Source organism: Pinus tabuliformis, chromosome X (assembly GCF_031772625.1).
Source record: "Pinus tabuliformis cultivar Carrire ecotype Pingquan chromosome X, CPIR1, whole genome shotgun sequence".
Lineage (NCBI taxonomy): Eukaryota > Viridiplantae > Streptophyta > Pinopsida > Pinales > Pinaceae > Pinus > Pinus tabuliformis.
In genome coordinates, this window is record NC_142308.1 from 957,636,174 (window position 1) to 957,649,796 (window position 13,623).

Genomic DNA, 13,623 nt, shown 5'->3' on the forward strand with positions numbered 1-13,623 from the left:
TCATGCATTCACTGACTTACTTGCTTTCAGTGTCCCGTCGGCGAATCAGGCCAACCTTTTCCCGGGCTCTTCCTTCACCAAGGCAGCATTGCGCAATCTGGGAAAGAAAAACTCACCTTCCTCTCCAGAAATGCGCATTCCTGCCCAGCACTGGCCTCCAGGAATGTTTTGTGCATTTTTGGAGGACGGTGGTTGTTTGGCCCAAGAAATTGTGCGAATTTTCCCCTGGGCCAATAGTCCTTCCCAACTAGAATTGCACATTACGCAATCCTAATAGTCAGTAGCTAAACTGGACTGTGCATTACGCAGTTCTAGCAATCAGTCAGTCTCCCAGGAGCCAAGATTTTTCCTTGTGCAGTCTTTGCAGTTAGTGTCCCTACCTTCCGATCGAAATTGCGCAACCTTCATGATCATTCACCCAGGTATGTTGCAAGTCAGTCCTCATCTTCATTTTGGTTTTCGATTGATAGTTTGCTTGACATGAGTGTTGCCATGTGTTAAATTATGAAAATAGGGCCAAACTCCATGTGGGCCAGCTTATTTATGGCAGCTGATATTTCTATTGGATCCCTCTCATCGAGAGGTGTAGGATTGATCCAAATATCATCCGATTCCGATAAGTATTTATGGAGATATGAATTTATTTCGATTATATAATTATTGTCAAGTGGACCAGCTCTTATGTAGGCTCTAGAAGCCCAAACGTCATGTCTACTCAACCTATACATTTTAAGTATAAATATAAGAGGATTTGATGTCATTTTACACACTCTTTAGGTGATCTCCTCTCCACGTCTAGGTTTTTGGAGAAGGAGAAAATGCTAAGAGTATTTGCTATGATGCCCTAGCCACAGTAGCATTATGATCTAGATCCAAACACAGCTATGGAAGAAACCCTAGAAGCTGTCACTAAATACGCAGCAATAGGAAGGCTCAGTCCGAGAAGAAACCTATGCAACAGGTAGTGTGTAATCTGGGCAGCTGTAGCATTATAGTGAAACGCAGTTATTATATTATGGTGAACACAGTAGCATTATGGTGAAACACAGTCTAGCAATGTCAATATTGAAGCAGCAATCAACGTAATGAAAATGTCGCAGATAGCGTAGGCCTGTTCATGCAAAGACAACCTACGTGGATGAGATACGTGGATTTGGCAGCATAGAAGATACACGTTGTTCTCAAAGGTTCTATGCACAGTCAAACCCTAAAGGTATTAATCTATACGCAGTTATAAAGCCACGCAATAGATCTGTGGACATGATATAGCCGCAGGTATAGATGGAAACCACAATATAGATAGCCACAATAGATCCATGCATATATATATAGGAAGGCTTTACATGTTTTTCAATACATACATATATATATATATATATATATATACACGTTGTTCTCAAAGGTTTTATGCACAGTCAAACCCTAAAGGTATTAATCTATACGCAGTTATAAAGCCACGCAATAGATCTGTGGACATGATATAGCCGCAGGTATAGATGGAAACCACGATATAGATAGCCACAATAGATCCATGCATATATATATAGGAAGGCTTTACATGTTGTTCAATATATATATATATATATATATATATATATATATATATATATATATACACATATATACATACGCAGGCAATAAATGACGTAGTCAAAACAAGGTAAGTAAGGAACACACATCAATGCAGTCAGGTAGCAAGATTTAGGAGATAGCGTGGGCAATCAACGCAGTCAGGTAGCGTGGTTGAAAGAGATATGTGGAACACATCAACGCTGGACATACGCAACATTATGCTAGCTATATAATATACGGATAAATGAATACACGCTGGCCAGTCATGACTGTGAATACATGCTGGGCAGTCAAGTTTATATACACGCTGTTCATTATGGATCATATATGCAGAAAATGATATATCACGCAGACAATAATATACACATTGGTAACATCTACACACTGTCAAGATCAGAATGCAGGAAATGACATAATAACTGCAGCAACTATACACACATCAAGTGCATGAAGTTGAGTTGATCTGGGCACATACATAATGCAGTCATGGACAACAGCATGATGTGTGATATGGGCATACATATATGTTGTCATCCTTGAGGGGCAACAATGTTGATACAACAGTGAATGGTATGATTGTAACAATCTTCAGTGGAATTTTCAATGACATGGTATGGCAAGGCATGAAAGACACCCCATGATCAATATGGGCATCATGAGATATATGGGGCAGCATGATGAATATGGACATCATCATGAGATGTATGGGTAGCATAATGATACATGGAGCATGAACAGTTTCATGATGAATGTAATCATAAGCATGGGCAGCTTGATGATGAAGAGACCATGGAAGATGCAGCATGATGAGCAGCAGAGCAGCTCAGTCATCTAGGTCCAGCACTGTGATTGGGCAACATGGTGCTACATGGTAAGGTGTGGCAAATGGACAAGATGCAACACTACGATAGGTGAAGCTATCACCTTCGAGAATCAGTTGAAGTAGAATGTCTTCAGTTGATCTCATCATTATAGAAAATGATCTATGCTAGATCTAGATAAGTCAAAGTGTTGACTTTTGCTGTAAATATACTATCTCTCTCTCTCTTTCTCTGCTAAACTTTGAAGATCACAAAAGAAGAATTGATCAAGGGTTTCCCCACACATTGTGGGGTTTTTCCTTGCCTAGTGCCACATCTTGTGTCCTCTTGTCTTGGCTTGTCTTCTACGAGTTATATTTATGTTCTATCTGCAGTTTATCTTAATGCTGAAGTGATTGCAAACTGTGAAAATTTAAATAAATTTCTCTAGAATAAAACATACCTAAAATTAACATGGAATCAGAGATGAGGCAAAGACAATGCCCAAGAAAGAGTGAAAGAGCAATCACTGAAGATAGTTGGGACAAGACAAAAGGATCAATGAGTTCCTCATGATTCACATAGGGTGAAGTCGAAGCAGAGCATATTAATAGAATGGCGCAATGGAACTTTTGATGGCATACCTTAAGATCACTTCATTGGGAAGTTCGGATCTAAGGGTGTAAGGAAAGGAAAATGTATTAGTTATAAGTTTAGCCCTTATGTAAAGGAGTGTCCGAATGGTAGAGACGCAGGTCATCAAGGACACAACTGACTCTTCAAGGAAGCAAGGAACCCCAGGTTTGGAAGTCGAAGGTTTTAAAGTGGCATTCGTCGATGGAAAGGTACATGTTTGAAAATAGAATTTTCTAAGATGTTTTTGAATTCAGGGTTGTATTCAGTTACTGGAAGTCCACAAGTAGGACCATGTCCATTGACACATAGCACCGGAGGTCTGTGAGTCAGATGGTGACAGGGAAGCTTGAATTCAAAAAGAGCATGAAAGTACATGTTTGAGATGAACTGAAGGAAAATCTTACAAGGGGACCATTCCCCTCAAGTAGCAGGTCCACAAGTTTGAAACAACCCGTGGAGTTTTGAGATTCATGAATGGGAATCTCATGTAGATAGGTGGAAGAAAGCCCTCTATGACTTGAACTAAATCACCCTGGGCATAGTATGAGAGAATCAACAACTGTCTAATGAAGCTGAGATTCGCTAGGAGTGAAATTGATCCAAACCATCCGAAGGTTGTGGATGACAGACCTCTCATACCGGCACCTATGTCTAACCGGTGTAGACCCTCTCATTTGTAGAAGACAGAGGGAGTTGGATTTCGGAAAAATGTTTTGCAGTTAGCATGGTGAGCTCATATTTGGTTGAGCCTCACTGCCGGAAATATGAAAACTACATGATTATTCAAATGTTTACCAAGCAGGTAGTGTGGAGGATCACTAGAGCACTTTTTAGCGCTGGTTCTCTTTGGATTCTGTTTTGATATCATGGATGAGCAGGAAGCAGAAGTCAGTTGTTGTAAGCACCACCGAGACCGGATACATATCTATAAGTATGATCTCGTATGAAGCTGCCTAGTTGGGGAAGCTCTTCAGTAAGTTGTTTGTACACATGATGAATACCTCTGTGATTCTCTGTAACAACCAGAGGTGGGATTCGATTATTAAGGAATCCTGTATTCGACGATTGCTCCAATAGATAGACATCAGATACTACCTTATCTAGATATGGCAAGTCGATGAGCAAGGAGGCTCCATCGCATTAAGATGATGTACAGGTCGATACACTTTGTCAAAGCCCCAGGGGGAAAGATAAAATCTGTGATTTTCTCGAATGACTTGGAGTCATCAAGAGACCCTTGTACAAGGGTCCTGCATGTTGCATGCATGAAGCTCTGGGGGTTGCAGTTCTTACTGGAGCATCGTACGACCATAGGGTGACTCACCCTCCCCTAGTGGTGCGCACTGGGACAAGATGGTTCGCTCTCTTATGGGACAAGATGATTCGCTCTCTTGTGGAACAGGATGATTCGCTCTCCTGTGTAGCAGGATTGATGTGTTCTCCTGTGAGGCCTGGATTGATGTGTTCTCCATGGCGATTGTAGCAAGATTGATGTGTTCTGCTGTGAGGCCTGGATTGATGTGTTCTCCATGGCGATTGTAGCAGGATTGATGTGTTCTCCTGTGAGGCCTGGATTGATGTGTTCTCCATGGTAGTTGTAGCAAGATTGATGTGTTCTCCTGTGAGGCCTGGATTGATGTGTTCTCCTTGGTGATTGTAGCAGGATTGATGTGTTCTCCTATGAGGACAGGATTGATTAAGTTCTCCTATCAAGGCATCCTACCCATGTAGTCTGGGACTCATTGGAAGTACCTCTCATCTGATCAATGAGCAGGGAAATGAAGTTAGGGACCATAGTAGTACCGATGGATGCATCGTTGTATCTACCGTACTCCCTATGCTAGGATGACCTCCATTAATCTGGGATTAATGATACTGGATTGGGACCAGTGGTAGGAGTTGTACCATACTATGACATTGACTTCGGGTCGGTTGACACTGGTCTGGAACCAGTGGTACATACTTTGAGACTGACTTCGTGTCAGTTCAGTACTGGTATGGGACCAGTGAGAGTGGGACATACTATGATGCTGACTTCGGGTCGGTTGAGAATGGTCTGGGACCAGCGGTACACTCTCTGAGACTGTGATACTGGTCTGGGACCAGTGGTAGGAGTCGTACTTACTATAAAGTTGACTTTGGGTCGGTTGAGACTAGTCTGGGACCAGTGGTACGCACTCTAAGACTGACTTTGAGTCAGTGGAGGACGATACAAGTCTGGGACCAGTGGTAGGAGTTGTACCTACTATGACGCTAACTTTGGGTCGATTGAGACTAGTCTGGGACCAGCGGTACATACTTTGAGACTGACTTCGGGTCAGTGGAGAATGGTATGAGACATTCTTGATCAATTCTTCTTCTTCATAGTTCAGCAGAGCAGGTCAGGGCCAACAAAGTTGAGCAAAGCAGAGCAGAGCTAGCAGAGACAACAGAGCTAAGCAGAGCCAACAGAGGTTAGCAAAGCTGAGAAGAGCTGGGCAGAGAAATGTAGGGCACTGATGGCAGAGATAGTACAGTCGGACTTATGGATCAGCGGATGGAGTTCTCCCTAGTTGAGAGGGAGTGTTAAATTTGGAAACTAGGGCCAAACTCCATGTGGATCAGCTTATTTATGGTAGCTGATATTTCTATTGGATCCATCTTGTCAAGAGGTGTAGGATTGATCCAAAGATCATCCGATTCCAATAAGTATTTATGGAGATATGAATTTATTTTGATTATATAATTATTATCAAGTGGACCAGCTCTTATGTAGGCTCTAGAAGCCCAAATGTCATGTCTACTCAACTTATATGTTTTAAGTATAAATATAAGAGGATTTGATGTCATTTAGACACACTCTTTAGGTGATCTCCTCTCCACGTTTAGGTTTTTGGAGAAGGAGAGAATGCTAAGAGTATTTGCTATGATGCCCTAGCCGCAGTAGCATTATGATCTAGATCCAAACACAATGATGGAAGAAACCCTAGAAGCTATCACTAAATACACAGCAACAGGAAGGCTCAGTCCAAGAAGAAACCTATGCAACAGGCAGTGTGTAATCTGGGCAGTCGTAGCATTATAGTGAAATGCAATTATTATATTATGGTGAACACAGTAGCATTATGGTGAAACGCAGTCCTAGCAATGTCAAGATTGAAGCAGCAGTCAACGTAATGAAAATGCCGCAGATAGCGTAGGCCTGTTCATGCAAAGACAACCTACGTGGATGAGATACGTGGATCTAGCAGCATAGAAGATACACGTTGTTCTCAGAGGTTCTATGCACAGTCAAACCCTAAAGGTATTAATCTATACGCAGTTATAAAGCCACGCAATAGATCTATGGACACAATATAGCTGTAGGTATAGATGGAAGCCACAATATAGATAGCCACAATAGATCCACACACACACACACACACACACACATATATATATATATATCTACGCAGGCTTTACATGTTGTTTAGTATATATATATATATATATATATATATATATATATATATATATATATATAATAACATGTAAAGCCTGCGTAGATATATATATCTATATATATATATATATATATATACATACGCAGGAAATAAATGACGTAGTCAAAGCAAGGTAAGTAAGGAACACTCATCAATGCAGTCAGGCAGCATGATTTAAGAGATAGCGTGGGAAATCAACGCAGTCAGGCAACGTGGTTGAAAGAGATACATGGAACACATCAACGCTAGCCATACGCATAAATGAATACACGTTGGTAGTCATGACTGTGAATACACGCTGGGCAGTCAAGTTTATATACAAGCTATTCATTATGGATCATATATGCAGGAAATGATATATCACGCAAACAATAATATACGCAGTGGTAACATCTACACACTGTCAAGATCACAACGCAGAAAATGACATAATAACCGCAGCAACTATACACATATCAAGTAACAATGTAAACTTTGAAACTGGAACTAATACTGTTACATGTTTCATAGAGATAGCAAAAAAGTGACCTGATTTTGAAAAGGGGTGATGCAGAACACACATGTTTTTTTAGATCATTTTGGCACTTTAATTTTTTTTATGTACACTGCATTTTAGAATGGTAGTGATTTTTATGCTGATTTTAAAAAGTGGTAATTCTGCATCAGTCCCTTTTTTTAAAAGACCTATTTTTTGACTTTAAATTTTCTAATGTATGATATGTAAATAATTATTGTGTAAATTTAATAATTTTTGAAGTGGTCATTTTCTTCATATTTTCTTGTTTTTATTTTAATTTTAATTTTTTTGTAGTGAGGTTTTTATTGTTTTACATTTTCAAATTAGAAGGTTGATATTTTGAATTTTCGATATTCTACATATTTATACATCCTTAATTAATTTTTCAATCCACATGAAATAATTCTTTCTAAAAAACAATATTTTTTAACAATGGACATAAAAATAACCATTTTTAACATAAATATAACTAAAAAACTACACGTTTTGATAATTTTTTGCTAGAACTGACATGTCAAAATCACAATTTTTATACGAAAATTTTAACTAAAAATGGTTAAATAATAGTTTTATTTTTATGAATTTCATGTCAATAAAATAATAATAATCACTTTTTTTTTCAAAAAATAATGATTAACTTAAAAATTAATGCGAAAATCACATTTTACAAATATTGAACGCACAATAGTATCAGTTCCCGTAATTGGAATCGAATAACCACCGCCCGACTGCCCATGGGGGTGGCTATCTGATTCTCGGAATCAAATGGCCACCACCCAGCCACCCCCACGGGCAGCTGAGCGATGGCCATCTGATTCTGAGAATCAGATAGCCACCGCCCAGCCACCCCCACGGGAAGCCGAGCGGTGGCCATCTGATTCTGAGAATCAGATAGCCACCACCTGGCCACCCCCACGGGTGGCTGGGCGGTGGCTACTTGATTGCCACCCCCATGGGTGGTTGGCCGGTGGCTATCCGATTCCAAGAATCGGATAGCCACCCTCATCGGCAACCAGACGATGGCTATTCGATTCCGAGAATTGGATAGCCACCCCCATGGGCTTCCGGGTGATGGCTATTCGATTCCGAGAATCGAATAGCCACCCCCACGGGGGGTCGAGCGATGGCTATTCAATTCCAAGAATCAGATAACCACCCTCACCGGTGGCCAGGCAGTGGCTATCTGATTCTTAGAATCAGATAACCACCCCGTGACCACCCTTGAGGTAGATATCCGATTCTCAAAATCGGATAGCCACCGCTCGGCCGCCCCCATGGGCGGCCGAGCGGTGGCTATCCGATTTTGAGAATCGGATATCCACCTCAAGGGTGGTCACGGGGTGGTTATCTGATTCTAAGAATCAGATAGCCACTGCCTGGCCACCGGTGAGGGTGGTTATCTGATTCTTGGAATTGAATAGCCATCGCTCGACCCCCCATGGGGGTGGCTATCCGATTCTCGAAATCGAATAGCCATCACCCGGATGCCCATGGGGGTGGCTATCCAATTCTCGAATAGCCACTTCCCAACCACCCCCATGGGCGGCTGAGCGGTGGCTATCCGATTCTGAGAATCAGATAACCACCACCTGGTCACCCCCACCCCCACAAGCAGTTGAGTGGTGGCTATCTGATTCCAAGAATCCGATAGCCACTGCGTAACCGCCCATGGGGGTGGTTGGGAAGTGGCTATTCGATTCGGAGAATCGAATAGCCACCGCCCGACAGCCCGTGGGGGCGGTGGCCGATAAAATTGTTTTTTTTTTTTTTTTAATAAAAAATAAATTTTGTTAAATATGTTTATTGTGTGTGTGTCTATATATATATATATATATATATATATATATATATATATATATATATATATATATTTTTTTTTTTTTTTTAATTTTATATATATTTGTAAAATATATATATTTTAAATGTTATTTTAGAAAATATCAAAAATATATTTAGTTTTTTTTAATTTTAATGTTTTTTTTTTAAATGATGTTAATTTGAAAATATGTGTTTTTTAAAAATTTTAATTGTTTTTCGGGTTTTTATTTTATTTTTAATTTCAATATATTTTTGTTTTTTAGGGTTTTTTAAAGATGTTTTTAATCTTAATTTTTGTAGTTTTTTAAATTTTTTGGTTTTTTTTTTAATCTAGTTTGTTTTTAATTTAATTTAATTTTTTTAGTTTTTCTTAATGTTTTTTTTTAAATTTCCTATTTTTACTTAATTTTATAATATTTTTATTTTATTTTATTTTTTTTCCAAAAATTTTTATGGTTTACCACATTAAAAAAATGTTATTTTTTTGAAAATATGTTTTTCTTATTATTTATTTCTTTAAATTTTTAAATTCTTATATTTTATAGGTTAATTTAATTTTTTTACATTTTTATGATTGATTTTTTTTTTTTTAATGTTTTGTTTTTAATATGTATTTTTCTTTATGTTTTGGTATTTTTTTTTAACTTTTTTTTTTTTTGTGTTTTGGTATTTTTTTTTAACTTTAACTTTTTTTTTTTTGTGTTTTGGTATTTTTTTTTAACTTTTTTTTTTTGTGTTTTTTTTCATTGTTTTTATTTTTTATTTTATGACAATCACTCTCATTCCTCTCGTCAAACCATCTGTAGCACTCATAGCTACAGCTCTAACCTTATGATTTCCTAATAATTGTTTTACCTCACAAGTAACCTGAATTTCTTGACCGGCTGTACCTTGACCCTTAACTATCAATGAATTGTAAATATTAGGCATATTACCTGGAGGAAAAGAGACATCCAGTACTGGGCCAATGATTTGAGCAATACGTCCCACATTTTTTTCTACACGTGCGGAAACCCCAAGAACAAGAGGATTTTTTCTCATACAAAAATGGAAATAATTTCCATGAAGAATATATAAATATGATTTTGCCAATATCATCAATAAAAAAAAAATGTTCCATATTGGGTCGATCAGACCAGTAAATAATAAATGGAAGTTACCACCTTGGTAAAATCCAACTTTATTGAAAAGTTTAAATTCATCCATATTTGGAATATGAAGTAGGTAGATGGATATGAATAAGGATCATGAGGAAGTCTTCGATTTATCTATAACTAGAACCAATTTATCCATAACTAAACCGAAAATACTTCAAAATTATGTCCAGATCATCTGTGAAATATGAAACTTGATATTCATGACCTTTCTCTCATTGACCATTATCTCTTCTCTTCATACGCACATTTGTATATGTATTTTCGGACAATTCGCACCATTATGGTCTAATGTCCATTCGGTTCCTTGATTTCATTCATGAACTAGTTTAACCACTGAAAGGTTCTCGGGTCAATCCATGGAGGAAGAACTTCAAGAGCAAAGATTGGGTTGCGTCATACATAAAGAACATTATACAATGAGAGTGTATCTAGCACCCCAATAACGGACGACTTTTTGTAGGATATTTCTGTAAAAATTGATTGTTTACGTTCGGTCCATGTCGAGCAGACCTCGTCCTTGCAAGAAATAATTATTAATAAAGGAGGGACTTATGTCACCAAAAACAGAGACTAAAGCTAGTGTCGGATTCAAAGCTGGTGTTAAATATTATAGATTAACTTATTATACTCCTAAATATCAGACCAAAGATACAGATATCTTGGCAGCATTCCGAGTAACTCCTCAACCCGGGGTGCCACCTGAAGAAGCGGGAGCAGCAGTAGTTGCTGAATCTTCCACCGGTACATGGACCACTGTTTGGACCGATGGATTACTAGTCTCGATCATTACAAGGGGCGATGCTATGACATCGAGCCCGTTCCTGGAGAGGAGACTCAATTTATTGCCTATGTAGCTTACCCCTTAGACCTTTTCGAAGAAGGTTTTGTTACTAACTTGTTCACTTCCATTGTAGGTAATGTATTTGGATTTAAGGCCTTACGGGCTCTACGTTTGGAAGATTTGCGGATTCCCCCTTCTTATTCCAAAACTTTTCAGGGTCCACCTCATGGTATCCAAGTTGAAAGAGATAAATTGAACAAATATGGTCGTCCTTTATTGGGATGTACTATCAAACCAAAATTGGGTCTATCAGCCAAAAACTATGGTAGAGCAGTTTACAAATGTCTCCGTGGTGGACTCGATTTTACTAAGGATGATGAGAACGTAAATTCCCAACCATTCATGCGCTGGAGAGATCGTTTTGTCTTTTGTGCGGAAGCAATTAATAAGGCTCAGGCTGAGACGGGTGAAATTAAGGGACATTATTTGAATGCTACTGCAGGTACATGTGAAGAAATGATGAAAAGGGTAGTATTTGCAAGAGAATTGGGAGTTCCTATCGTTATGCATGACTACCTGACGGGAGGTTTTACCGCAAATACTTCTTTGGCTCATTATTGCCGAGACAACGGCATACTTCTTCACATTCACTGCGCGATGCATGCAGTTATTGACAGACAAAGAAATCATGGTATGCATTTCCGGGTACTGGCTAAAGCATTGCATATGTCCGGTGGAGATCATATTCACGCCGGTAATGTAGTAGGTAAACTTGAAGGGGAATGAGACGTAACTTTAGGGTTTGTTGATCTACTGCGTGATGATTTTATCAAAAAAGATCGAAGTCGTGGTTTTTACTTCACTCAAGATTGGGTATCTATGTTAGGTGTTATGCCCGTAGCTTCAGGAGGTATTCACGTTTGCCATATGCCTGCTCTGACCGAGATCTTTGGGGATGATTCCGTACTACAGTTTGGTAGGGGAACTTTGGGACATCCTTGGGGAAATGCACCTGGTGCAGTAGCTAATCGGGTTGCTCTAGAAGCTTGTGTACAAGCTCGTAATGAAGGACGTGATCTTGCTCGTGAAGGTAATGAAGTGATCCGTGAAGCTTGTAAATGGAGTCCTGAACTAGCTGCTTCTTGTGAAGTATGGAAGGAGATCAAATTTGAATTTGATGTGATTGATCGCTTGTAATCCAGTGACTTTCGTTCTACCAATCGGACTCGGCCCAATCTTTTACTACTACCCCAAATATTAGTCCAAATCGTGAGCGGAGATATGGGATTTCAGATATCAATATATGGAATTTCCATATATTAATATCTATATATCAATATCTATGTAGATATTGATATATAGATATTTCCAAGGTTAAATATCTCAAACAGAGTTATTTATGAAAAAAAATTTGGGTCAAGCATTCGATAACGAATCCTATTCATCCTTTACAATGATCTTATAGATCATTCGATAGGGTTGGTAGCTCAGTGGATCAGAGCTCATGGTTCCGGACCATGAAGTCAAGGGTTCAAATCCCTTCTAGCCCAAAAGATGTTGTATTTTAAATGAAAATTCCTTTCCATCGCGGTATAGGAGAGAATCTTTCTTTATAATAGAATAAAGTATTCTATCATAATCCCGGATTGATACTTCAGATTCCTAATCAATAATGAATGGAAATGATTTCTCAATGATTCATTCCACTATTGATTAATAATTTTCATCATTGTATTTATACTTATACGACTTCTCTTCATACAAAATAAGATAGGAAAAGTAACAATTTTCACCTTTATATGGAAGGAAAACTCTATGTCTATAAAGGAGTGGTTCGAAGACAAGCGTAAAATCACTGCATTAATAAAAAATTCAGTCGAAAGGGATAGTAAGGATTCCAATGAGACGGAGAAAAACAAGAATAAAAGTATTGATTACGCTAAAATTAAGAAGTTATGGGCTCAATGCGATAATTGCGAGAACTTACTATATCTCAGATTCTTGAGAGAGAATCAAAGTGTTTGTAAAGAATGTGGATATTATCTGCAAATGAATAGTTCAGATAGAATAGAACTTCCAATTGATCGTGACACTTGGCGTCCTATGGATGAAGACATGTACACTCTAGATGTTCTTCAATTTTATTCTGAGAATGAACCTTCTCATTCTGATAATCTTAATTCTGAGGATGAATCTTATAAGGATCATATCACTTTCTATCAAATAGAGACAGGTTTAACTGATGCTATTCAAACAGGCACAGGTCAATTAAATGGTCTTACTATCGCACTCGGAGTTATGGATTTTCAGTTCATGGGAGGTAGTATGGGCTCTGTAGTAGGTGAGAAAATAACCCGTCTGATCGAGCGCGCTACCGCGGAATATCTTTTTTCATTATTTTTTTGAAATTTTAATGTTTTTCGGAATCATAACAAAATCTTTTACACCATTATTTCAAAATGTTGAAAATTTAACACACCCCCCCCCCCCCCCCCCCCCCCCCCCCCCCCCCCCACCCCCCCCAAAAAAAAGGTGTTATTCAAACATCAACACTTTTCGTTTTGAGGGCGTTTTTTGCACAATTTTTGCACATAAAAATTTAGTTTTACTAGCATTTTTTTAAAATGTTGAAAATTAACCCTAAAAAAAAATCCATCATTCTATTATTAGCACTTTTCATTTTCAGGCTGGTTTTTGCATAATTTTTGCACAAAAAATTGTTCTCACTGCCATTTTTAAAACATGTTCAAAATTGGCCCTAAAAAAAACATCGTTCTAGTATACACACTTTTCGTTTTTAGCATTGTTTTTCATGTTTTTTCGGGGTTTTTTGGGCAAAGTTCTCTTTTTGAGTTTATAGTTCCCGTTTCAAAGTTTACAT

General features: G+C 38.3%; 1 non-coding gene across 1 annotated transcript; it reads left to right on the forward strand.

The window, feature by feature from the left end:
* The first annotated feature begins 12,218 nt into the window (after positions 1 to 12,218).
* TRNAR-CCG (transfer RNA arginine (anticodon CCG)) lies at positions 12,219 to 12,292 on the forward strand. Its single transcript has one exon. It is a non-coding gene; the product is annotated as a tRNA-Arg (tRNA).
* Positions 12,293 to 13,623: the final 1,331 nt, after the last annotated feature.